This window comes from Lissotriton vulgaris, chromosome 1_2, assembly GCF_964263255.1.
Source record: "Lissotriton vulgaris chromosome 1_2, aLisVul1.2, whole genome shotgun sequence".
Classification (NCBI taxonomy): domain Eukaryota; kingdom Metazoa; phylum Chordata; class Amphibia; order Caudata; family Salamandridae; genus Lissotriton; species Lissotriton vulgaris.
The window spans coordinates 282,724,610-282,749,009 of record NC_141686.1 but is presented as its reverse complement, the minus strand read 5'-3'; positions in this window follow the sequence as shown (position 1 = coordinate 282,749,009).

The window sequence follows — 24,400 nt, the reverse complement described above, 5'->3', positions numbered from 1 at the left end:
TGACGCGCCTTCCGGAGGGGTGACCATGGATCTTGGGCTGTCCTGCGTGCCATCTTGGGGGCACTAACAGGGCCGCCCTCTTATGAGGGTCCCCTGCGGGGACAAGTCGGTCAGCCCGCATAACTTCTGCAGGTTTTCAGTCCCCAGGGAAGGTGGCCATGGTAATTGAGGAGTTGATCAAGGTGGTGAGTATGTGGTTGAAGATGTGGTGAGGGCATGGGTCGGTTGGGGCCCCTGAGTGGACCGAGCTCATGATGGAGGTGATGTCCTGTGGGGCAAGCTGGCTCCATTCAATCATAGCAATCATTTATCGTGATAAATACACAATCAAAACTGAAATCTTTGACTCTCCAGCTTGTGAAGCATTAATTTTTTCTATTACACTTTCAAACACCCATTCTTTTAAAGGAACCTTATTCCATCGACCCCCAAGCTTGCGAACTGATTTTCTAGCAAAATGTCATACTTTATTAGAATCAATAGCAGAAATATCAGATTATACTATCCTGGGAGATTTCAACTTTCATTTAGAATCTACCAGTGATAAGGAATCTTCCTCCCTCATTAATGACCTTTTATCATTAGGCCTAAATCAGTTAGTTACTTCACCTCTCACAGGGCAGGGCACACACTGGATGGTCTCTTTACCAATAATCCCAACATCTCCTTACTGTTGGTTACTCCTTTGATCTGGACTGACCATTCTGCAATTACCTGCACTATTCGGACCAAGAAATCTAACACTACGAATACAGGTCCTCGCACACCTTAATACATTTGTGCATGGAATAACATTGATACTCAGCTTTTGCAAACTACCCTCTCCTCTCGCCATTATACCCCTTCAGAAGACCCTGAAATAGCATCCAATAACTACTCTACCTGGTTAGACGATACCTTCTCCATGCTGGTGCCATCCAAAAGGGTCTCCACGAACCGAAGGGTTCATTCTGCACCTTGGTTCTCAGAGGAGTTAAGACTAGAGAGACAACGCTGTAGGAATTTGGAGAGACACTGGCGCAAAGACTACAATAACAATGCTAAAACATTATATAAATAGGCAATGACAAAATATAAACATCTGATTATTTTGGAAAAAAGTAAATATTACCTAACCCAAATTGAATCTGCCCAAAACTCCACCAAGGAACTATTCCAAGTGGTAACTAAACTATCTATACCTCCAACCGGCTCAGTAATGGAAGCATTGCAAGATTTATGTAACTCTCTTGCTAACTTCTTTGAAGAGAAGGTCACTCATATCTATTCAAATTTTATTACACAGGCTAATTCAGATTCGTTTATCCCCTATGATTCAACTAATACCTCTCTCTCCACTGTATTTTCTGAATTCACTCATGTCCCTCTTGAGCAGGTACATGAGCTTGTTCTAGCCATTAAATCTGGTTCCCCTATGGATCCCTCTCCCCCCTCTATTCTCAAATTGATCCCGGATCCTATCGCCAATATTCTTGCAGACATATGCAATTCAATGTTTAGCACTGGTGTTTACCCTTCAGTATGGAAAAAGGCCACCATTAAACCCCTACTCAAGAAACCCAACCTTGACCCGCTAGAACCAAAAAACTGTAGACCTATAGCCTGTCTTCCATTTTCCATCAAAGCTCATTGAAAAATTAATGAATAGGCAATTAGCTCAATTCATCGACAATAGTAATCTGCTTGATGATACTCAATTCGGGTTCAGGAAGGGTCACGGGACTGAGACATCCCTCATCAAGGCCTCTGACGAGATCAGGATGATCCTGGACAGAGGTGGAGTGGCTGTCCTTATCCTGTTGGAGTTGTCTGCGGCTTTTGACACGGTCGATCATACCATCTTGATCGACCGTGTCGCCGCCATTGGCATTGAACAAAAAGCCAGGGCCCTACTAACATCATTTCTGGACGACCGCACTCAGTCAGCCAAGCTGGGTGAATTTTACTCTCCGGTCTTTTCCCTCCCATGTGGAGTGCCTCAGGGATCTTCCTTAAGTCCGACCTTATTCAATATCTATGTGTCGGACTTGGCAAGGACAATCAAAACCCATGGGATGAGGCTAACATTGCATGCTGATGACACCCAATTTATGCTGGGAGTCCACAACAATGGATTAGAAGTGGCAGTTAATTTCCAAGACGGCATGCGAGACATCAGCCTCGGGATGTCACGCAACTGCTTGAAGTTAAATTCTGACAAAACGGAAGTAATGACCTTCGGTAGTTTATCCCCCAGCTAGTCCCCAACTTGGTGGCCAACTGAGATGGGAGCCCCTCCGCAGCCTGTTACTAAGGTCAGGAATTTGGGAGTGATGTTTGACGATAAGCTCTCTTTCATCCACCATGCAAATGCGGTTGTCTCATCATCTTTCTTCGCCCTCAAAATGATTAAGAAACTCCTCCCTTTCCTTCCTCTGAGCGCAGGAAAAACTCTCATGTGCACACTGGTCTTATCCAAGATCGATTACTGCAATGGCCTCTTCCTAAATGCCCAGGAAAAAGTCTTGAACAAATTGCAGTCAGCCCAAAACGCAGCAGCCAGAATATTGTCAGGCACCCCCAAGTACAAATCTATTTCTTCGGTAAGCTCCACTGGTTGTCAATTAGGAACCGAATTAAATTTAAGGCACTATGGGCCAGATGTAGGTATCCAAATACCGGTCGGTAAACGGCCGAAAATACCGATTTTCGTCCGTTACCAACTGGTATTTGGATACTGAGATGTAGGGCATTAAAAAACACAGATTCGGTAAATTTACTGAATCGGTAATTTTACCGAATCAGTAATTTTACCGAATCGGTTCTGTGTTTTGAGATATAGGTAGCACTGTAAACAATGCTACAGGGCTTTAAGGATTCGTTATTTACCACCAACTATTAGTTTGTGGTGAATAAAGAATTCCTATGTAAATGCAAATATGTGCATTTACACCTGTGCCATGTGGCACACAAGCACTAATCAGGGGTGCAACAGGGTGTCAAAGTGACACCCTGCCACCCTTGAATTTTTCGGTATTTACCGAATCGGTAATTACCGATTCGGTAATTGACATTCAATCCTATGGGCCTCCAGGCCCATAGGAATCAATGGCAAAAACCGAATCGGTAAATACCGATTCGGTAATTACCGAATCTTACAGATTCAGTAAAAAATACCGAATTATTACCTACATCTAATTTACTGATTCTAAAATACCGAATCGGTAAAATTCAGTATTTTAGAAACTGTAAAAAAGATTTACCTACATCTAGCCCTATGTATTGCATACAGGGCAATAAACAACTCTGGCCCTGCATTCCTAAGGAACTCATTATGCCTGTACACCCCTAAAAGAACACTGGGTTCCTCCTCAAACCGACTCTTAACTGTCTTATGGACTAAGAAATCATCATGGAGAGACAGATATTTCTAAGTGGCCATGGCAAAATTGTGGAATATCTTGCCCCCTTACATCAAGGCCAGTCCCTCCCTTCTTACTTTTAGGAAGTGTTATGGCTGGATTTTCTGAGTAGGTGGGATCAGCCCCCAGGGGCCCCTCCAACCCAGCCAGAACGTACTCACCTTCCCTCCTCAGGACTCCTCTATATCCAGGCACCTGGTACCTACCTGAGGATGGGGAACTTGCAATATACAAGCTCATATTATTAAGAACACCACTAAATCTATAGGGATACTAAGAATACTCACTGATTACTAGGGATATCCATACCCTACACCACACTTATTCACATCAGTTGGTCTCGCGGCCACCCTGACCCAGACCGTTCTACCCTAGGGCAGATATTGCGCACAATCCGGTGCGACTACACATGGGCCTGCAGAACCCAATGCTCCCTTTTCCAAAGTGTTCGCAATCCTGCGAAACTACACACTAGTTCAACTACCTAGTGCTCTCATTTACTCAAGCCACAATCCTGTGGGTATCCACACTGGTTCGACCCCCCAGTGCTCTCATTAACGCCGCATATCAACGACGACCACATTCCTATGAACCATTATTTGGGATATTATCTCAACTGTCTACTCAGGATGAAACTACAATAATAACTTTGAATATAGTTCCAGATTATAGTGTACTCCCTGCTCTTGGCATCAAAGGTCCACTCACTCCCTATTTATGTGATCACCACTTACCTGATTGGGATTACTCATCCATTCACGTGCCTAGCAAACACCTAGGAGCTATATTTACCTTCAGTGAACAAGAATAGGGGCTACACACCAGTTTGTTATAAACTGGGGGTTGTTTTATTATAGCAATATAAACATTTATACAAATCTAACAAAGACTATAGGTAGAACACACCGCTTGAAAGAGAAGGATTACACATAACAGGAACACTACGCTGAAAGGGAAAAGATTAGACATAAAGTGTAAGTGTAGCTAATGTGATGAAAACAATATCACCTGATTAGTGTGAAGTCTTGTTCTAGCTGTCATCTGGGTTCCTCTCTCGTCTGTGCCTTGGCTCATCTCAGGCTCTCTCTCTCTCCTGCACTCTTGGGTACACCTCTGCGCTGATCACTCTGTCTCTGGACTCCTCTCCCCCACACGAACTGTCTCTCCACCTTCCGTCTTCAATCTTAATGGTTCCTGCCGCTCTGATCACCGTTCATTCCACTAGCTTATTCACTCTGGGGCTGATTCACAGAACTAACTTAAGACAAAATCCTAAACTTACTACTTTTGGTATTCACAGAAGTTAGGATTTTGTCTTAAGTTTGTCTTAAAACAGACTTAAGACAGTCTTAAGACAGACTTAAGTTAGGATTTTGTCTTAAGTCTGTCTTAAGTCTGTCTTAAGACAAACTTAAGACAAAATCCTAACTTCTGTGAATACCAAAAGTAGTAAGTTTAGGATTTTGTCTTAAGTTAGTTCTGTGAATCGGGCCCTCTGTCTCTGCGCCAATGTCCAATTAACTCCATCTGCTCCCATAGGTTAGTCCACGAGCTCTCCTCTATCTCTTTTAAAAGGCATTACTTCAGACTCCAGCTATTCACACCTCCTCCTGATAAGCAACTGCTTCTGACTGCTTCCTTCAGTTCCAGCTCACTATTCAACTCAGCTCTTCTCCAGATTGAACCCTCTCTCTCTCTCTGCCAACTCCACTCCACTGCTCGACTCTCTGCTGGACTCTCTCCTCGACTCTCCTCTGCTTGACTGACTGACTCCGCCTCTGCACTTCACAAATATAGAATGCTGTTTCCTCATGGAAAGTTCCAGCCAGCAGCTTCCTCCCACCAATCCCATGCACCAGGCTCCTTGCGCTAGACGCTCCCACAGTGACCAGTCTGCTTGTTTCGTCTAGAGACCTGAGCCCGGGAACAATTCCTGATTAGATTCAGCTCTGGCCGGTTCTCTCCGGTCCGCTTAGGGCGAACAACAGTTATAACTATAAACATTGCTTTTGCCCTGAAAAGCCTCTCTGCTTCCATCAAGATGGAGTCTCTCTAGCTCTAGGCCTGTAGGCCTGAAAAGGGGTGAAATGCTCCTTAGCTCTGTCAGAATACCTACATAAACCATACCAATGTGTCTAATATGTCAAAGCCAATAGGCAATAGACAGGTTAAAGTCAAGAATAAAGGCATATTAAGCAGCTATCCTCTTATAGGTCTGGAAAAAAGGGCTTAAAAGGGCCAACACAGGCTAAGAATACCTATACTAGATGCGAGCAAGACTAATGATCTATATCACTGCTAAATAAAGCCAAAAACTCTGCCATTACATTGCACCCTAGATCCTTATCTTGCGAGCATCTTATAAACAACAACAACCATCTAAACAAACATCAACATAATCTATCCAACATAGGCTAAGAATACCTATCCTAGATGTGAGCAAGATTAAGATCTATATCACTGCTAAATAAAGCCCAAAAAACTCTGCCATCCACCCTTAGATCCTTATCTTGCGAACATCTGATAAACAATAACATCTAGAGAAACAAACATCAACACAATCTATCAACAAATCAAAACCTAAAAAACTCCCTAAAAACAATGACAACTCAAGGAAAATTCCACCTGAAACTCAATTGTAGGTAATAGAAACCTAAAAACAAATCAAAGCACCCTTGACTTGAATGCTGAAACATATCTAAGATTGGATCTGATAACAACAAAAACTAACCAAAGCATCCTCAAACTAAATGTGCCTCAACTTCTAATGATAACTGGTGAAATCTAGTGATGTAGGGACTTATGTGTTGAATGAAAACAGCAAGGGGCCTAAATGGGGCCTACTTCGGACAACTTAAGGCTAAATGAGGCCTACCTACTATTGTCAACTGAAGAACTAAATGTGTTTCAACTCCTAATGAGAAAACAAGAAAGGGCCTAAATGAGCCCTACGTACTATAGGCAACTTAAGCTAATGATGACTCATGAAACTATTGGTGTAGGGGCTTGTTTGTGGGATGAAAATAACAATAGGCCTAAATGAGGCCTACCTGCTGACATTTGTCAATTTAAAGTGAAATCTGAGAAATAAACATGATAAACTGTGTCAAAGTTTGGGCAAACATTAATACATAATCATACTAAAAGACACACCACCCAGAACAATCCAAATTTTAAGGTAACCACCCTTTGATCAATCAAGGTGAAAATGTAAGAACAGTAAAAAACTATAACCCCAGTTGTACAGGATAGCAGGTGTAACATTAAAAACACATGTGGGCACCGCCATTCAAAAAAGTCCTTCATTGAAATCACGCAAAAACTGTTTTGAAGAAAACAGAAAAACTATAATAGGTGACATATTTTTTTGCTTTAAAAGTGGGACCTGCTTGTCCAAGGGATCATGCATCAAATTCTTTTAAAATACTGTTACAAATAAAACATGTTTTAGTTTTTTGTTCTTTAAAAGTGGGGCCTGCTCGTAGTGATGTCAAGAGAAAATTGCAGGCCAAGGAATTAAATAACTTAGTCATTGGCAAAAACTGTTTTGAAGAAAACAGAAAAACTATAATAGGTGACATGTTTTTTTTTTCTTTAAAAGTGGGGCCTGATTGTCCAAGGCATTATTCAATGTCCAAATTCTTCAGTGTAGGCCACCACCCTGCATCCTCGGTATCCGGACACTTCCTCCAATGCGGCCATCCATCACCCGGTCTGGTCTGGTCTGGTCTGGTCTTGTTCCATCATCCAAAAACAATAAACTAAAATAAAAACATGAAAGTAAAAAGCTAAAACAATAAAAGGAGTGGGAGGGGGGGTGGGCAGACGCACGCACGCACCACATCCCAGCAACCTAGAAACAAGAGAACAAGTATCATTATTCTTGTAAAATAAAATTTTCCATTTAAAAAGCACCCCGGGTGCCTTTCATTATTGAAAAGAAAATATCCTAATTAATTAAAAACATTCAAAATTTAACTTTTAATAATATTAGTAGGGCCTAACATACCCTAATCCTTACTAAGCCAGTCCCACCCTTCAGAGCAGGAGCCATGCTACAGTGGGAAGCTACTTTAAACACTGCAATATGATGAGCCTCTCTAAACCAACCCCTCCCTTCAGAGCAGGAGCCAGGCTACAGTGTGAAAAAAAAAATTTGAATTACCGCCAAATGATGAGCTCACAGCCTCAGCAGGGCACTGCAAGCCTCCCAGTTTCCCTAGTCAGAGAAGCCCGCCCAGGCCCATCACGACTAACTAACTCCAAGGGAAGAGCCAGGTCACCCCGCCCTTAAATAAACAAGCCGTTCGCGGAAGAAAATTGAACTGTAGCCAATCATAACAAACTGGGACGTGATCGAAACTTGCAGAATGAAAAAACTCGTCTGCACAGACCAGCTGGTCTGCCAAGGTCGAAAAACAAATTTCTCATGCCTTATTTTCTAACTAACGGAAGCTAGAATTTAACAAAAAACAATTCTGTTACAGTGTATTGCCAAAATAAAAAAGCTCCAGTTTTGAAAAAGACTTTTGTCCAACTAATTCAGCTAAAGGCAAGACACTTAAAATATGGGCACTTATTTAGAAAGGGGCAACTACCTTTGGCACACAATATTATACATTCTGCATTTGGGAAAAAAAAACGAAGTAACATGGTCCATTTGTCAAAGAGAAATAATTTGTAAAACAACATAAAATGCAGATACATTTCAACATTGAAAAGCATACATTTTAATTTACATTTGGGAAAATAATAATGTCACATTTTAACATTTTTTTCTTTCAAAGGCACATGGTTGCATTCCACTAATTAAAAGCACATGTTATCATGCACTATCGGGCAAGATTCATTATACTGAACCCGTCATTATTGCAACCAGCACATTCCTGTCTAGATGGAAACCCCTCACAGAAATAATTAATGAAAACAGCTCGTAGCATGCATTCTAACGGGCTATTTTTTTTTAACATTTCACTCATTTTAAAAGAACACAGCTTTCTCCGTAAGGTTGATTTATAACCACATCAGTTCCAAGGTGAACCCACACAAATACGTAGACGCATTTCAAAAGGAATGTGAAATGAACAGAACCCTTCTCAAAACACAAGATGTTACCTTCCCGTCAAGAAACTGACAAAGCACATGGGCAGACCAAGAAATCAAAAAAAGTCAAAATCAAACCATCAAATAATCCACTGACTTTTATAGTCAGGTCAGATAACCATGCATGTTGACAGCATGTAAAAAATAAAGACTGCCATCTCAACTCAAGATATTAACCCTTTGGCAGCTCAAACAGAATCATTTCCCAACGTCCATGGATACATGGGAAAATCATTAGCACATTTCTTCACGTTTACAGATGACACGTACACATATTTTCAAAACGTTATCCCCAAGCACCCGAGAGAGATCCAGCTCCCTCCTGCCAAACGTAATGATAACATGCCCTATCCAAGCCATGACCACATGGCGCTATTCACAAGCCATATTTACAAGACAAACTTTTCACAAACAATGTATCCAAGGCGCAATGCACAAGGAACACAACAAATCAACACGAAAACATGCACCTCACAAGCCACAATAATATGGCGCTATTCACAAGTCATATGTACAAGGAGCTATATTCAAAAAACTTCACAGATCATATTACAATGAACACATTTCACATTGCACAGCATAAGCAGATGCAGCAAGCAATTGAATGGGCAATTTAAAAGCATTTTTACACACATTTATACAATTGGACCATCACAAAGATGTAACTGGCTTCCTCATGTAATGGCATCCTTCAACTCTGACAGTTTAAACACCAAGATGAAAACCATTCCTTCCACCCTGAATAAACCAAATGCCATGATGTAATGCAATCTCCTCACGCTGCAACTGTTCAAGCCAATAGGTCTAACAGGCTACATAAACTGCAACATTACGCCAGATGGAACCGGCGTTCAGGGCACTCCCTCAGAACACATGGGAAACTCTCTAAGCTCATGGCCAGGCACACAGGATTCGTAAACTGTTCGACTACGCCAGATGTTATGGCTGGATTTTCTGAGTAGGTGGGATCAGCCCCCAGGGGCCCCTCCAACCCAGCCAGAACGTACTCACCTTCCCTCCTCAGGACTCCTCTATATCCAGGCACCTGGTACCTACCTGAGGATGGGGAACTCGCAATATACAAGCTCATATTATTAAGAACACCACTAAATCTATAGGGATACTAAGAATACTCACTGATTACTAGGGATATCCATACCCTACACCACACTTATTCACATCAGTTGGTCTCGCGGCCACCCTGACCCAGACCGTTCTACCCTAGGGCAGATATTGCGCACAATCCGGTGCGACTACACATGGGCCTGCAGAACCCAATGCTCCCTTTTCCAAAGTGTTCGCAATCCTGCGAAACTACACACTAGTTCAACTACCTAGTGCTCTCATTTACTCAAGCCACAATCCTGTGGGTATCCACACTGGTTCGACCCCCCAGTGCTCTCATTAACGCCGCATATCAACGACGACCACATTCCTATGAACCATTATTTGGGATATTATCTCAACTGTCTACTCAGGATGAAACTACAATAATAACTTTGAATATAGTTCCAGATTATAGTGTACTCCCTGCTCTTGGCATCAAAGGTCCACTCACTCCCTATTTATGTGATCACCACTTACCTGATTGGGATTACTCATCCATTCACGTGCCTAGCAAACACCTAGGAGCTATATTTACCTTCAGTGAACAAGAATAGGGGCTACACACCAGTTTGTTATAAACTGGGGGTTGTTTTATTATAGCAATATAAACATTTATACAAATCTAACAAAGACTATAGGTAGAACACACCGCTTGAAAGAGAAGGATTACACATAACAGGAACACTACGCTGAAAGGGAAAAGATTAGACATAAAGTGTAAGTGTAGCTAATGTGATGAAAACAATATCACCTGATTAGTGTGAAGTCTTGTTCTAGCTGTCATCTGGGTTCCTCTCTCGTCTGTGCCTTGGCTCATCTCGGGCTCTCTCTCTCTCCTGCACTCTTGGGTACACCTCTGCGCTGATCACTCTGTCTCTGGACTCCTCTCCCCCACACGAACTGTCTCTCCACCTTCCGTCTTCAATCTTAATGGTTCCTGCCGCTCTGATCACCGTTCATTCCACTAGCTTATTCACTCTGTCTCTGCGCCAATGTCCAATTAACTCCATCTGCTCCCATAGGTTAGTCCACGAGCTCTCCTCTATCTCTTTTAAAAGGCATTACTTCAGACTCCAGCTATTCACACCTCCTCCTGATAAGCAACTGCTTCTGACTGCTTCCTTCAGTTCCAGCTCACTATTCAACTCAGCTCTTCTCCAGATTGAACCCTCTCTCTCTCTCTGCCAACTCCACTCCACTGCTCGACTCTCTGCTGGACTCTCTCCTCGACTCTCCTCTGCTTGACTGACTGACTCCGCCTCTGCACTTCACAAATATAGAATGCTGTTTCCTCATGGAAAGTTCCAGCCAGCAGCTTCCTCCCACCAATCCCATGCACCAGGCTCCTTGCGCTAGACGCTCCCACAGTGACCAGTCTGCTTGTTTCGTCTAGAGACCTGAGCCCGGGAACAATTCCTGATTAGATTCAGCTCTGGCCGGTTCTCTCCGGTCCGCTTAGGGCGAACAACAGTTATAACTATAAACATTGCTTTTGCCCTGAAAAGCCTCTCTGCTTCCATCAAGATGGAGTCTCTCTAGCTCTAGGCCTGTAGGCCTGAAAAGGGGTGAAATGCTCCTTAGCTCTGTCAGAATACCTACATAAACCATACCAATGTGTCTAATATGTCAAAGCCAATAGGCAATAGACAGGTTAAAGTCAAGAATAAAGGCATATTAAGCAGCTATCCTCTTATAGGTCTGGAAAAAAGGGCTTAAAAGGGCCAACACAGGCTAAGAATACCTATACTAGATGCGAGCAAGACTAATGATCTATATCACTGCTAAATAAAGCCAAAAACTCTGCCATTACAGGAAGCTAGTAAAAACATGGCTCTTTAACCAGTAATCAACTATTCCATCAGCTCTGCTCTCTGTCTTTCAGCGCCCAGACGCCTCCGGGTATTTGCGCGCTATAGAAATTGCACAAATAAAAAAATACATTCAGTTAGTCAGATGTCTGTGGTGGTAGCTGGGTCGTCGTGCTGCTTGAAGAAGTCGGTGTCCTTGGGTTTGGGTTTGAAGTTTCTGTAGCTGTTGGGGATCTTGTTGTGGAAGAAGTCTGCACTGTTGTCTCGGAGTTCCCGTGAGGGGGTAATGTTGTTTGTTGTGGCTGAGAGGTTGGATAATTCTTTGATAATGTTGAAGAGTTCTTTGCTGTTATCGGAGCTTGAATCAATGCTTGAGGCTAAGGACTTTTTCTTTGATTCTCTCCACTTTCTGTGGTAGAGGTTGAGGGCTGTCTTGAAGTCGGTTCTGTCCTTACTATTGTGCCATCTCCTTTCCAGTTGTTTACATTGTCGTATAGTGGTTCTTACGTTTTCAGTGTACCAGGTAGCCTTCTTGGTGGACCTTCTGTGGGTGTTGTTGCCGATGGGAGTGGCACTGTCAGCGCAGTCGGTGATCTAATCGTTGAAGTTTCTGGCATTCTGGTCCAGGTTGTTGGAGGAGATGGGGTGGGTGGTGTTGATGGCGTTGATTCATTTGTCCTATGAGAGTTAGATCCAGCTGCGATAGGGGGCATTGGGCAGACTATTGGTGGAGGTTTGTGAGTTGGTGAAGTTGAAGTGAACGAAGGAGTTGTCGTCCAGATGAGTTCTGTGGTGTGGCTATGCCTGATGCAGTCGCTTGAGAGCTATATGGGTTCTAGCGTGTGGTCTGTGTGTTCGTGGGGCCATGGACAAGTTGGGTGAGTCCGATGTTGTTCTTGCTGTCGAGGAGGTTAGTAGTGATTGTCATTGTGGTCGTCGAGATGGAAGTTGAGGTCACCGAAGAAAATGTAGTTGTTGGAGTCTATGGCGAGGGGGGCGATGAAGTTGCAGAAGGGTGGACGTGGTCCTGGAGGATGATAACATGGGAATACATAACAAAATAATGCAATAATAATATGTGCTGCATTATGCTGCATAATTTGCCTTTATTGACTCATAATTTAGTCAACCCTGCCATACAATTTGGCCTTCCTCTGCTTCATAATTCCAGTGGCCCTGTGTATTATATATAAACAGTCCAGAAGTGTCCCCCTTGTCACAGAAATCCTTTCTGCACATCAAGATGGCACCTCAATAGTACAGTGGCATTAATCACAGCTAAAATGGGGCTGGAAGAGTGCTTCAGGTACCATGCCATTTGGAGCTGTTGTCCAGGGACTAGTCTGTATACACATTCCCATCATTCTCCCATCCCTCCCCCATTCTGCATGTGTAGCACAAGCTTTAACCGGTTGATGCAGTTTCTATCATGAATTAACCGATATTCTTTCAAGGGGCCCCAAATGTTCTTAGACCACAGAACCTGGGAAATGGTGGAATAGGAGAGTTCCAGTTGGTCGTTGCAGTATATCATACAGCCAGGTCATCACTATAGGTTTACAATCCCATGTTCCACACACAACACAAGCCTCTCCACATCCTTTACTCCTCATGTATCCCTTCTCACTCCTCAGCCCTCGCTCATCAGTCCTGATCCATTATTTATCCTTCTCTTCTGTCAAGCTTAGGGCCCGGTATACATTTTTGATGGAGATGGAACTATGGTACCTGCCAATCCTTGAAATATCCATCAGGTCAATGGATATTTCAAAATGTGGCGGTCTGCACCTTCATCAGGGTGATGTGGTAATTTACTATGTCACTCTGGTGGAGGACAGGCCGACCGACAAAATATAAATGAGGACCTAAATGTCCTACTTCCTCCTCTACCCTCACTGCTCATTTCTCACCATCCATCAGCCATCCTCTATTCCCCATAAACAAGTCATCTCTAACTTCTGAATTCCAATAATCACTTCACATCACTCACTGGACTTTTTATGTTTCATCCCTCACCCCTGAGTTGTCCCTTCACATCCCTCATCCCTTTTCCATCTCTTTATCTCCAGCTCTTTTTTACTCACTTTTCATTCTCTTATTTGTCATTTTCCTTTCAATGAAGGTCATATTTATTTCAATAATGTCTTATTCACCTTAACAATTGTCATAATTTTAACATGGGTCATATTCGTTTCAACATAGGTTATATTCATTTCAATACATGCAGTATTTATTTTGATGTATAGCATATTAATTTCAAAACATAACATTCATTCTGACAAGTTTCATTTTAATTTCAGCATTGGTCATATTCATTTTAAGGCATGTTGCATTGTTACAATGTGGCTCATATTCATTTTAAAGCATGTCGTATTCATCTTAGCACATGCCATATTCCTTTCAAGAGATGTCTCATTCACATTAACACATCTTATATTCATTTTAACATGAATAATAACCATTTCAACACATATCATAATCATGTCAATGTGTATCACATTACCTTAAATGCAACCCGTATTCATTTTGATAAATGTCATATTAATTTCAACCCATGTCATATTCCTTTTTACATATTATATATTCCTTTCAATCAATGTTATATTTATTTCAATGAATGTCACATTCATATTAATACTTGTCTTATTAATTTTAAGATGCAACATATCTATTTTAACATATATCATATTCATTTGAATATGTATCATATTCGTTTCAAAGCATGTTGTATTCATCTTAGCACATGCCATATTCCTTTCAAGAGATGTCTCATTCACATTAACACATCTTATATTCATTTTAACATGAATCATAACCATTTCAACACGTATCGTAATCATGTCAATGTGTATCATATTACATTAAATGCAACCCGTATTCATTTTGATAAATGTCATATTCATTTCAACGCATGTCATATTCCTTTTTACATATTATATATTCCTTTCAATCAATGTTATATTTATTTCAATGGATGTCATAGTCATATTAATACTTGTCTTATTAATTTTAAGATGCAACGTATCTATTTTAACATATATCGTATTAATTTTAATGCATGCCATATTAATTTTGACAAATGTGAGAATTTCAGCGTTGGTCATACTTATTTTAAGACATGTCAAATACAGTTCAATTGGTATTATATTAATTTCAACACTAGCCATATTCATTTTAAATCAACTTCTATTCATTTCTGCATTTCTCATATTCATTGCAATCTGGGTAACATTCATTTCAACGCAATTCATGTTCTTGTAACAAGTGTAATGTTCATTTTGGTGTAAGTTATAATATTTTCAATGTGCATTGCATTCTTTTCAGAATATAATATATTTATTTCAATCTATTACATTAATTTCAATGTATGTCATACAACTTTTGGCATATGTCAGTCATTTCACGAAATGTCCCATTCTGTTTGAAGCATATTGTATTTGTGTCAGTGATCGCTATATTGTTTATAGTGAGGGCCATATTAATTTCAGTATGATTGATATATATTTAGGTACATCTCTTATTTAATTCTGAGTGTGTGTTGTTCATATTAATCACCAAGTACCATATTCACTCTGCCAGGTTTCATATTTGTTTTGATTCAAGTCAGATTCACTCTGCCAGGTATCATCATTATTTTAACACATATTACATTCATTCTGGTGTCTGTCATATTCATTTTGCAGCATACTATGCATTTCAGAAGGTGGCTTATATGGGGATCAGTAATTTTGACATGAACGGCTTCCCATAGCTTTCGGTGTTTTTGTCTGCTTATTATGATATTTTCTTATGAAATTATTCGCTGAATCCGTGCCAGGAAGTGACGTCCTGTCATGCAGTCACTCACCGAGCCCATACCAGGATGTGACGTCCTGTCATGAAGTTACTAGCCGAGTCCATGTTGAGAGAGGAGCAGGGGCGTTGGCGAAAGCAAAACAGATTTTTAAATCAAATTGGCAGGAAGAGTTTACTCAATGTATTAAATTCATATAGTCTTCTTGGAAAAGAAATATTTTTGCAGCCTCCTCGCCTCAAAACCTTTTTCGTAGTATTGCTCCTTTAAATGACACACTGCTTCTCAATGCCCGCTTCCTCCTTGTCATTGGGAAGGCATGGGATCAGAAATGAAATCAGGGGTGTACCTAAGTTATATATAGAGGTGGAAGGGGGCGCAACTAACTGATATGGGTTCCAATACTTGTGTAGACAATGTTAATCGGTTCCTATTTATATTATGCAAAAATGTTCGGCTTTCCATAAAGAAAAAGCATTGACAAAGCCAATAGGTTCACCTATCCATCCCATATGTTAGCTTTGTCATTGAGGGGCAGATTTACAATAACTGGCGCATCCCTGCATATCAGCAGGGATGCGCCAGGTATTGTGCGTCACGGCTGCACCACCATGGATGCACCGCATTTAAAATGCGGCGCACCATGGGGCAAAAATGGACAGATGCGTGACCCTTCTGTGCCGTAAAGGCGGCGCATAGCTGGAGTTGCGTCGCAAGCACGATGCAGCTCCAGCAAGGCTTGGGGGTGGCCTATCCTGAAAATGCTGAGTCAATCCTTACGCCTGCTTCAAGCAGGCGCAGGGTTTTGACGCAGCATGGCCTTAAAAGTGACTACGTGAAATCGTGTAGATTTCACTCAGCAACTTTTAGGAGGCGTTTCTGCGCCAGAATGCCCCTCCCTGTGCTGGAAAGCCTACATGTGGCGCAGAGCTTTACAACGTGACGCATTTCCCAGATGCGTCCCGTTGTAAATACCCCGCAGCATGGTGCTGGCTTTACGCCGCTGCTGCGTCACAAAAGTGACGCAACTGCGGCTTAAAAGAGGCGCAAGGGGCTTGTGAATCTGCCCCTGAGAGTCTAAGGGTCCACTTTTTAGGTCAAAGCCTACCACTCAGAGCACCTGTCTCATTTGCTAAATACTCTCAAAAGGTAGAGAGTTTCCCAGGGACCAGAAAGGACTGGGTATCAACAGTTTTAACAAAAAAGAAATCCTTTCTGTGTATTAGTCTTTCTATAAGTGACCAACAGGCCTACACATATGTCTCATTTGGTGTTACTTTTAGGTTTAAGCAGTTTTTCAACATTAGTACGCCACACTAGAATATCATTTTTAGTTACTCTCAAAGTTTTTTTATTTAAAATGTTTTTTTTGGTGTAAAAACTTTTTTTTAAAAAGAAGAACATGTATATTCACAAACTTTATATCACACTTTAAATCAATTTAAAAAGGGTGCTCTGTTACACTTATAGCTGCTATCTAACAATTCCGAATTACGGTTTCTAGTTCAGAGTCACACCTGGTTCAAACAATATTTGTGTATTCACATTCAGTAAATCAAAACAATACAATTCATTAATCATTAATAAGTCCTATTTGTCGACGCGTTTCGGTGCGTATATTACATTTGTGGCACCTTCCTCAGGACAGACGAAATATTTAAAACCAACGTGATAGCTTCTTTCTAAAAAGGAAAAAATAAATATAATCAATATATTTTCCTAAGGAGAGTTTTTATTCTAGTTGTGGACTATTTTACCAATGGTTACTTTTTAATATATTGGGTCCCCTTACTTGAAATTTTAGGGATTTCAGTCCTTGTATTAATCTTTCTGGACTTCTTTGTTCCTATTTGGCATTACGCTTCTCATTGGTAGCACCAAAATCTTATTCTCTTATTGACTTTCTACAAAAGAAAAGCAGGGAATTATGCACCATGCTGGAGATAATGTTATTGGCTCGTGCATCCATATTTCATAATTTACTTACTTATAGAGATTTTATATATCCCTTTAAAATATTGGTATCTGTCAAAGCTGGTACTGTTTTCCAGTCTGGCTCACAAGCGTTTGGTGGTGTTACTTTGCCACATACATTTGATAATGTTACTGCGCCTGTAGACAACACATTGATTGATTAAAAGTTTTTGGCCTTCTTGTTTAAGTAGGTTTGGCTTATGAGAGTAATTGTGCTGATACCCACCTAGCAAATTATTACTCAATGCTGACACTCTGGCTCTTTCTTTCTTGCACCCTCTCCAGTGGTATCTGCCAACCTATATTTGGAGTGACATAGTGGTGTGTTTAAGTATCATCACCTCCATTATTTTCACCATGTTCTAATAACCTTATCTTCTATGCTTCTGGGGCAGTTGGTATGTCATACATACCTTGTTTAGATGACGGGTCTGGCGTTGGTCCAGAGTTCGCCTTGACTTTTTGTTTGAAGCGATAATCTGACTTTGTTTTGTTTTTACCTGAAAGGTTAATAGATCATCTTAAGATAGGAACAGAGACGTGTTGATGTCACGTCTATATATTCCATTTCTTGCTTGTTTCTACCGCCTAAACATGAGCATCTACTGTTTACTTTCCGCCCAATATCTCGCTCTTTTCATAAAAAGCCCCGTGATCCTTCGTTATTATTACTGGGAACAGGTCCCTCACCCTTCGCCTGTTCTTTCAGAACATCAAGCCCCATTCGTGTTCATTATTCTCACTGGCGGTAAGAGTTCCCCACCATTCGCCTACTTTTTCATTAGGGCAAGGACTATTACCGTCCTCCTACTCAAGTAGCGCAGCCCCCGTCTGCTTTTGCATTGCCCGAACGCTTACCTTCTCATTGCCGGCACAGAGGAAATAGCTTGCGACCGCTTCCTGCTTTGGCTGCTTTCGATTGAGCTGGTTACATTGTATCCGCCTTAAATACCCATGCGCATCCTAAATTGGTTAGCAATTGTCTCATTAATTGAAGTCAATTGCTTGATTTCGCGGCTAAATTCGGCACCATTTTTGTAGTTTTATTATCCCTATTTAACTACCAAGTCACGAGTTCGAGTCCCCCGTATTCCCGAATACGACCCTCGTTATTTAATTAGTTTAATTTTGCAAGGGCATCATGTCCTTGCATTTACTTTATGTCTGTACCACACTCTCGCCATAGTGTTGTTTTGCCAATAACTATACACGCAAAATTATTGGCAAAACAACACTATGGCGAGAGTGTGGTACAGACATAAAGTAAATGCAAGGACATGATGCCCTTGCAAAATTAAACTAATTAAATAACGAGGGTCGTATTCGGGAATACGGGGGACTCGAACTCGTGACTTGGTAGTTAAATAGGGATAATAAAACTACAAAAATGATGCCGAATTTAGCCGCGAAATCAAGCAATTGACTTCAATTAATGAGACAATTGCTAACCAATTTAGGATGCGCATGGGTATTTAAGGCGGATACAATGTAACCAGCTCAATCGAAAGCAGCCAAAGCAGGAAGCGGTCGCAAGCTATTTCCTCTGTGCCGGCAATGAGAAGGTAAGCGTTCGGGCAATGCAAAAGCAGACGGGGGCTGCGCTACTTGAGTAGGAGGACGGTAATAGTCCTTGCCCTAATGAAAAAGTAGGCGAATGGTGGGGAACTCTTACCGCCAGTGAGAATAATGAACACGAATGGGGCTTGATGTTCTGAAAGAACAGGCGAAGGGTGAGGGACCTGTTCCCAGTAATAATAACGAAGGATCACGGGGCTTTTTATGAAAAGAGCGAGATATTGGGCGGAAAGTAAACAGTAGATGCTCATGTTTAGGCGGTAGAAACAAGCAAGAAATGGAATATATAGACGTGACATCAACACGTCTCTGTTCCTATCTTAAGATGATCTATTAACCTTTCAGGTAAAAACAAAACAAAGTCAGATTATCGCTTCAAACAAAAAGTCAAGGCGAACTCTGGACCAACGCCAGACCCGTCATCTAAACAAGGTATGTATGACATACCAACTGCCCCAGAAGCATAGAAGATAAGGTTATTAGAACATGGTGAAAATAATGGAGGTGATGATACTTAAACACACCACTATGTCACTCCAAATATAGGTTGGCAGATACCACTGGAGAGGGTGCAAGAAAGAAAGAGCCAGAGTGTCAGCATTGAGTAATAATTTGCTAGGTGGGTATCAGCACAATTACTCTCATAAGCCAAACCTACTTAAACAAGAAGGCCAAAAACTTTTAATCAATCAATGTGTTGTCTACAGGCGCAGTAACATTATCAAATGTATGTGGCAAAGTAACACCACCAAACGCTTGTGAGCCAGACTGGAAAACAGTACCAGCTTTGACAGATACCAATATTTTAAAGGTATATATAAAATCTCTATAAGTAAGTAAATTATGAAATATGGATGCACGAGCCAATAACATTATCTCCAGCATGGTGCATAATTCCCTGCTTTTCTTTTGTAGAAAGTCAATAAGAGAATAAGATTTTGGTGCTACCAATGAGAAGCGTAATGCCAAATAGGAACAAAGAAGTCCAGAAAGATTAATACAAGGACTGAAATCCCTAAAATTTCAAGTAAGGGGACCCAATATATTAAAAAGTAACCATTGGTAAAATAGTCCACAACTAGAATAAAAACTCTCCTTAGGAAAATATATTGATTATATTTATTTTTTCCTTTTTAGAAAGAAGCTATCACGTTGGTTTTAAATATTTCGTCTGTCCTGAGGAAGGTGCCACAAATGTAATCTACGCACCGAAACGCGTCGACAAATAGGACTTATTAATGATTAATGAATTGTATTGTTTTGATTTACTGAATGTGAATACACAAATATTGTTTGAACCAGGTGTGACTCTGAACTAGAAACCGTAATTCGGAATTGTTAGATAGCAGCTATAAGTGTAACAGAGCACCCTTTTTAAATTGATTTAAAGTGTGATATAAAGTTTGTGAATATACATGTTCTTCTTTTTAAAAAAAAGTTTTTACACCAAAAAAAACATTTTAAATAAAAAAACTTTGAGAGTAACTAAAAATGATATTCTAGTGTGGCGTACTAATGTTGAAAAACTGCTTAAACCTAAAAGTAACACCAAATGAGACATATGTGTAGGCCTGTTGGTCACTTATAGAAAGACTAATACACAGAAAGGATTTCTTTTTTGTTAAATCATTTGCTAAATACACCCCTATCCAGTCTGACGCCTGATGAAATATTCAAAAGGTGAGGACTGTGCGGTTAGAAGTCTCTATCCCAAAATGTGTCACCCTTCCTACCTAAGAGGAACACCCTAATTACATAACAACTATAAAAGTAAAAGACTCAAAACAGCAAGACAGACAGAGAACAAGAGACCGGGATGGACGGGTTTTGATTCCTCCCTACACCAGACCTCACGAGAGACAATTACATGAAGGACGCTTCTTCCTATTTTAGACCAATGCCCTCTCAACTTCTTACTTCTGAAGCACAAATTCAAGATGCTTGCTCTGGCTCATGAACTGTCTGCCCTCGACTCTGGAGACTGGATAGTAGTGTTGGACACACAGGACGCTTATTTTCACATTTCTGTCCTGCGGGCCCCCAGGTGCCATCTGCAGTCCATGGTGGACATGAGCATATTGAGGTCACTGTGCTCCCCTTTGGTCCTACCAATGCTCATGATGGCGGTGGTGGCAGCACATCTTCAGAGGCTGGGGACCTCAGTCTTCCCCTATCTCAATGACTGGCTACCCCCAGGCAGGTCTCACCCACCTGTTGATGCCATGGGGTTTACTATCAACATACCAAAGTCAAACCTGACTACTTCTCAAATGCCCCATTCCATCAAAGCCTTTCTGGATGAGGTCCAGTTGTGTGCCTTACTCCCAGAGAGGAGACTCCAGGTCATTCAGGCTATGATTTCAATCTTTCAGCCTCTGTCCAGAATTTCAGTGAGGTCCATTTTGAGGCTGCTGGGAATGGTACCTCCTCCATCCTGCTGATGAAGCACACCAGGTGGCACATGCAGGCTCTGCAGTGGGATCGAAAGTCTGAGTGCCCCCAACATCAAGTGGATTCCTCCGACCACTTCCAGATTTTGAAGGAGAATGCAAAAGACCTGCAGTACACCACCCAGAGCTGACAATGGTGACCGATGCACTGCTTCTTGCTTGGGGCGGCCACCTTGAAGAGCTGGAGAACTTAGGTGTCTGGTCTCTGGTAGTGGCCCGGCTCTACATCAGCCTTCTGGAGCCGAGGGCCATCCGCTAAGCGCTGAAAACCTTTTTGCTGTCCACCAAGGGGGGCTGGTATAGATGATCATGGACAACACTACTGCCATGTGGTAGAGCAATAAACAGGATGGGGTTGGTTCACAGACCCTGTGTCAGGAGGCCTTGCAGATTTGTAAATGGTTAGACTATCAATGTATCTTTTTCATGGTAAACCACCTGGTTGGGGTTTTTGAAAGCCAGGGTAGATAATCTCAATCGTCGACACCTAACGGACTACAAGTGGTAGTTTACACCTCTGTATGAGGCTCAAAGTCTCTTCCAGGCATGGGGAGAACCTTGGATCGATCTCTTCGCCACTGCCAAGAACGTGCAATGTGAGAGGTTATGAGCGTTCAAGTTTCTAAGGCGTTCCTCTCGCTGAGAAGCGTCCACCTACATTGTGACTCAGGACTCCAGTATGCATTCTTGTCAATACCTCTCCTGCCATGAGTTCTGAAAAAGATCAGGAACGACTGGGTTCAAAACATCCTAGTGGCCCTGGAAGGCGCACAGCGGATATTTATTTATTTATAAAGTTTTGTACAGCGCGAGCATGACCCCGGCTGATATCAGAGCGCTTCACAATTAGGGTAGGTAGGATACAATAGTAAGAAAAGAACATTTGTTACATATGTGTGCATATCGTAAACATGACCCAAGAGGGTATCAGAGAGCTTCATATTTAGGGTAGGACGGCTACAGTAGTGAGAAAAGAACATTTGTTACACATATGTGCATAGGATCCCAGGTGTACAACAATGTAGTAGCCAATCAGGGCATCAAAATAGAGGGCAGTAGGTAAGCAGTGAAGCCAAGGCCTTTTAGGGCAGACCTTGTTGATTGGCATTTTTTTCACTTCCATTTTGAAAGAAGCAGTGGATGGGATTCAATTGACTTCCGGTGGAAGAGAGTTCAAAATCTTCAGAGCAGTGCCTGAAAAAGCTGTGTGACTCGTTCTCTTTTTTGGAAAATCTGCCGTTTCAGGAGCAGTGAACTTGCACTTCGCGGCGATCTGCATCATTCTGATAATTCTAGTTTTTGAGCCAGATAAATGGGGGTCTTGAAATGTTGGGCTTTGTGAGTCATGCAGGCAATCTTTAGCTGTATATTTGCTTCGTTTGGCAGCCAGTTTAGTGATTTTATGGCTGGGGATATGTGATTGTTTTTTTTTTTTACCAGTAATCATTCTGGCTGCGGCATTAATGGAAGCCCTTAGTGGTGCCAAGTTATGTTTGGGAAGACCACAGAGCATGGAGAGCTTGTACCGCCAGCTTAAAGTGGAAGGAATGGTTTGAGATTCATTAGTATACTCATCTAGTGGTTAGCTCCCTTGGTTGCATCGCTGATATGATTCTGCATGTTCACGTGCATTTCTAGTGTTATTCCGAGGGGTTTCTATAATGTGGGGAGAGCAGTTGAAGGCTGTAAGATGTTTCATCCAGAGGACGATCTTGGGAGTGTGATTAGGTGGAGCGAGGAGAAGGAATTGGAGGTGTTGAGCATGAGGTGGTTTCAGTGAGCCAGTTTTGAGTGCTCATCATGGTGGAGTTGAATGAAATGAAGTCTTCAGTGGAGGTGATTTTCAGATATGGTTGAGTGTCATCCGCATACATATGAAAAAGAATGTTTGCGGAGGTCAGAGCATTTGCTAGTGGTTCCAATATTACATTGGAGAGAATGGGTGAAATGGCAGACCCTTGAGGAACCCCCATAGTTTCTGTAGAGGGCTGAGATGGGGATTGATTCACCCTGGCTCCTTGGGATCTGTTGTGGAGGAAAGAAGTAAACCATTGCATTACCGGCCCTGAAAGGCCCATCCTGTGTTCCAGAATGGATAGTACTTTGTCATGATTAACAGTGTCAAAGGCAGAAGATAGGTCAAGGAGAATCAGGAGGCATGATTCATTTTGATCTAGCATTTTTAAAATGTCATCCATAATGTGAATGAGTGCAGACTCCATGCTGTGACGCCTCCGAAAGCCAGATTGATGTTGGTCCAAAAGTTGGAATATGTAAGCAGAGTTGCGATTGCACACACTTTTCTAGAAGTTTCGCCAGCATGGGGATGTTGGAGATAGGATGGAAGGGCCAGATTCACAGAATGAACTTAAGACTCAATCCTAAACTTACTACTATTTTGGTATTCACAGAATGCACTTACTACTTTTGGCATTCACAGAGTGAATTTACTACTTTTGGTATTCACAGAAGTTAGGATTTTGTCTTAAGTCTGTCTTAAGTCTGTCTTAAGTTTGTCTTCCATTTGGAAGATGAAATTTTTGTTGTAGATCTGTAAAGGTATAAGCCTCATTCGCACCCAGAAGATCGCCAACTGAGGTAATTCCCACAGAATGCCATTTCTTTGCGATAACATCACTCCCTAGTTCGGGAAAAAGGTTAGAATGCCATAGGGGAGAATATCTATTAAGCTTTGGGATGTGCATATACTTCGTTGTCCTTAACCAGATTGTCCAGGCACTCGTGATAACTTTAAATTTATTTTTCTTCTAATAACTTCTCTCTCCTTGTCTCAGAAAAAGACCTTTAGCTTTTTCCCCTGGGGATAGCTCGTATATAGATGGAATAGGTGCATACTCCATGGTCTCTAAGCTGAGGTTCTCATAAAGAAGGGGGGCCATCTGTTGGAAAAATGAAGCCCAGAGATATAGCAGAATGTTTGGAACTGCTAGTCCACCTTTGTTTTGTGGTAGTGACAGAAGCTTCAAGGATCTTCTGGTTTTGCCCTGTTGCCACATAAATTTGGACATAAGAGAGTCTAGTATTTTGAGGACCCTTTCCTCAGGCATCAATGGAATAGCCCAAAAAAGATAAAGAACCTTTGGCAAGATATTCATTTTTAAAAAGTTTCCTCTACCTATTATTGACAACTGTAAACTATTAACCAGATCTAGGTCTTTCTTTACCGTG